The following is a 3230-nucleotide window of genomic DNA, read 5'->3' as shown; positions in this document are numbered from 1 at the left end:
CAAGTTTCTAATGGAGGACCTTGTTTCAGTCATGAAACTTTGAGTGGTTTTGATTAGATCAGAGACCATGGTTGCTAAGTCAGAGGTGTTCTGCTTAGAACTCTCTGTCTGTTGCTGAGAAGATGATGGAAAAGGCTTGCCATTGCTAAACCTGTTTCTTCCACCATTATTGTTATTGAAACCTTGTTGAGGTCTCTCTTGATTCTTCCATGAGAAATTTGGATGATTTCTCCATGAAGAATTATAGGTGTTTCCATAGGATTCTCCTAGGTAATTCACCTCTTCCATTGAAGGGTTCTCAGGATCATAAGCTTCTTCTTCAGATGAAGCATCCTTGGTACTGCTTGGTGCATTTTGCATTCCGGACAGACTTTGAGAAATCAAATTGACTTGTTGAGTCAATATCTTGTTCTGAGCCAGAATGGCATTCAGAGTATCAATCTCAAGAACTCCTTTCTTCTGATTAGTCCCATTGTTCACAGGATTCCTTTCAGAAGTGTACATAAATTGGTTATTTGCAACCATTTCAATGAGTTCTTGAGCTTCTGCAGGCGTCTTCTTTAGATAAAGAGATCCTCCAGCAGAGCTATCCAATGATATCTTGGACAGTTCATACAGACCATCATAGAAGATACATATGATGCTCCATTCAGAAAGCATGTCAGATGGACATTTTCTAATCAATTGTTTGTATCTTTCCCAAGCTTCATAGAGGGATTCTCCATCCTTCTGTCTGAAGGTTTGGACTTCCACTCTAAGCTTACTCAATTTTTGAGGTGGAAAGAACTTTGCCAAGAAGGCATTGACTAGCTTTTCCCATGAGTCCAGGCTTTCTTTAGGTTGGGAGTCCAACCATGTCCTAGCTCTGTCTCTTACAGCAAAAGGGAATAGCATAAGTCTGTAGACCTCAGGGTCAACCCCATTAGTCTTGACAGTGTCACATATTTGCAAGAATTCAGCTAAGAACTGATGAGGATCTTCCAATGGAAGTCCATGGAACTTGCAATTCTGTTGCATTAGAGAAACTAATTGAGACTTAAGCTCAAAGTTGTTTGCTCCAATGGCAGGGATAGAGATGCTTCTCCCATAGAAGTCGGGAGTAGGTGCAGTAAAGTCACCCAGCACCTTCCTTGCATTGTTGTTGTTGTTGTTGTTTTCGGCTGCCATGGTTTCTTCTTCTTTGAAGATTTCTGTCAGGTCCTCTACAGAGAGTTGTGCCTTAGCTTCTCTTAGCTTTCGCTTTAAGGTCCTTTCAGGTTCAGGGTCAGCTTCAACAAGAATGCTTTTATCTTTGCTCCTGCTCATATGAAAGAGAAGAGAACAAGAAAGTGTGGAATCCTCTATGTCACAGTATAGAGATTCCTTGAGGTGTCAGAGGAACAGAAAAAATAGAAAGAAGAGGTAGAAGAATTCGAACTTAATTAGATATAGTTCGAATTGTGCATTGAGAAGGAGTGGTACTTGGTGCACGAATTTGTGATTCGCACAACTAACCAGCAAGTGCACTGGGTCGTCCAAGTAATACCTTACGTGAGTAAGGGTCGATCCCACGGAGATTATTGGCTTGAAGCAATCAATGTTTATTTTATTAATCTTAGTCAGGAGGCCAATAGGATTAAAAGTGAAATTACTAGATTTGATTATAAAAATAAAAGAGAATAACAGTGTTACTTGTTGTGCAGTAATGAGAAATATGTTGGAGTTTTGGAGATGCTTTGTCCTTTGAACTTCAACTCTTCCTTGAAATCCTTCAACACACGCAAGGCTCCTTCCATGGCAAGCTCTATGTAGGGTGTCACCGTTGTCAATGGCTACTTCCCATCCTCTCAGTGACAACGTTCCTATGCTCTGTCACAGCACGGCTAATCATCTGTCGGTTCTCAATCAGGTTGGAATAGAATCCATTGATTCTTTTGCGTCTGTCACTAACGCCCAGCCCTCAGGAGTTTGAAGCACGTCACAGTCATTCAATCCCGAAATCCTACTCGGAATACCACAGACAAGGTTTAGACTTTCCGGATTCTCATGAATGCCGCCATCAATCCGGCTTATACCACGAAGATTCTGATTAAGGAATCTAAGAGATATTCATTCAATCTGATGTAGAACAGAGGTGGTTGTCAGGCACACGTTCATGGATTGAGGAAGGTGATGAGTGTCACGGATCATCACCTTCTTCACAATTAAGCACGAATAAACATCTTAGATAAGAACAAGCGTGTTTGAATGGAAAACAAAGGAATTGTATTAAATCATCGAGACGCTGCAGAGCTCCTCACCCCCAACAATGGAGTTTAGAGACTCATGCCGTCAAAAAGTATGTAATTCAGATCTGAAAATGTCATGAGGTATAAGAAATGTCTGTAAAAGTTGTTTAAATAGAAAACTAGTAACCTAGGTTTACAGAATATGAGTAAACTAAGATAATTGGTGCAGAAATCCACTTCTGGGGCCCACTTGGTGTGTGCTGGGGCTGAGATTAAAGCTATCCACGAGTAGAGGCCTTTCTTGGCGTTAAACTCCAGGTTATGACGTGTTTTGGGCGTTCAACTCCGGATCATGACGTTTTTCTGGCGTTTAACTCCAGACAGCAGCATGAACTTGGCGTTCAACGCCAAGTTACGTCGTCTATCCTTGCGCAAAGTATGGACTATTATATATTGCTGGAAAGCCCTGGATGTCTACTTTCCAACGCCATTGAGAGCGCGCCAATTGGACTCCTGTAGCTCCAGAAAATCCATTTCGAGTGCAGGGAGGTCAGGATCCAACAGCATCAGCAGTCCTTTTTCAGCCTAAGTCAGATTTTTGCTCAGCTCCCTCAATTTCAGCCAGAAAATACCTGAAATCACAGAAAAATACACAAACCCATAGTAAAGTCCAGAAATATGATTTTTGCCTACAAACTAATAATATTCTCCTAAAAACTAACTAAAACATGCTAAAATCTACATGAAATTACCCCCAAAAAGCGTATAAAATATCCGCTCATCAGTACTCCATAAATAGAAGGATGTGGGAAGAGAGGAAGAAATTTTCGAAAATCAAGTGAAATATTTTGAAAAACATTTTTGAAAAACTTTAATTGATTTTCGAAAATCAAGAGTGGGAAAGAAATCAAGTAATTTTTGAAAAAGATTTTGAAATTAGAAATCAAAAAGATATGATTAAAAACTGTTTTGAAAAAGATGTGATTAAAAAGATATGATAAGAAATTATGCTTTTAAAAAGAT

General features: G+C 39.8%; 1 non-coding gene across 1 annotated transcript; it reads left to right on the top strand.

Moving 5' to 3' along the window:
- Nucleotides 1-658: 658 nt before the first annotated feature.
- LOC130949924 (small nucleolar RNA R71) lies at nucleotides 659-762 on the top strand. Its single transcript, XR_009073488.1, has one exon. It is a non-coding gene; the product is annotated as a small nucleolar RNA R71 (small nucleolar RNA).
- The last annotated feature ends 2468 nt before the right edge of the window (nucleotides 763-3230 follow it).

The sequence above is a fragment of the Arachis stenosperma genome, chromosome 1, assembly GCF_014773155.1.
Source record: "Arachis stenosperma cultivar V10309 chromosome 1, arast.V10309.gnm1.PFL2, whole genome shotgun sequence".
Taxonomy (NCBI): Eukaryota; Viridiplantae; Streptophyta; class Magnoliopsida; order Fabales; family Fabaceae; genus Arachis; species Arachis stenosperma.
Note: the sequence above shows the minus strand (reverse complement) of the source record. Positions and strands in the feature narration are given on the sequence as shown.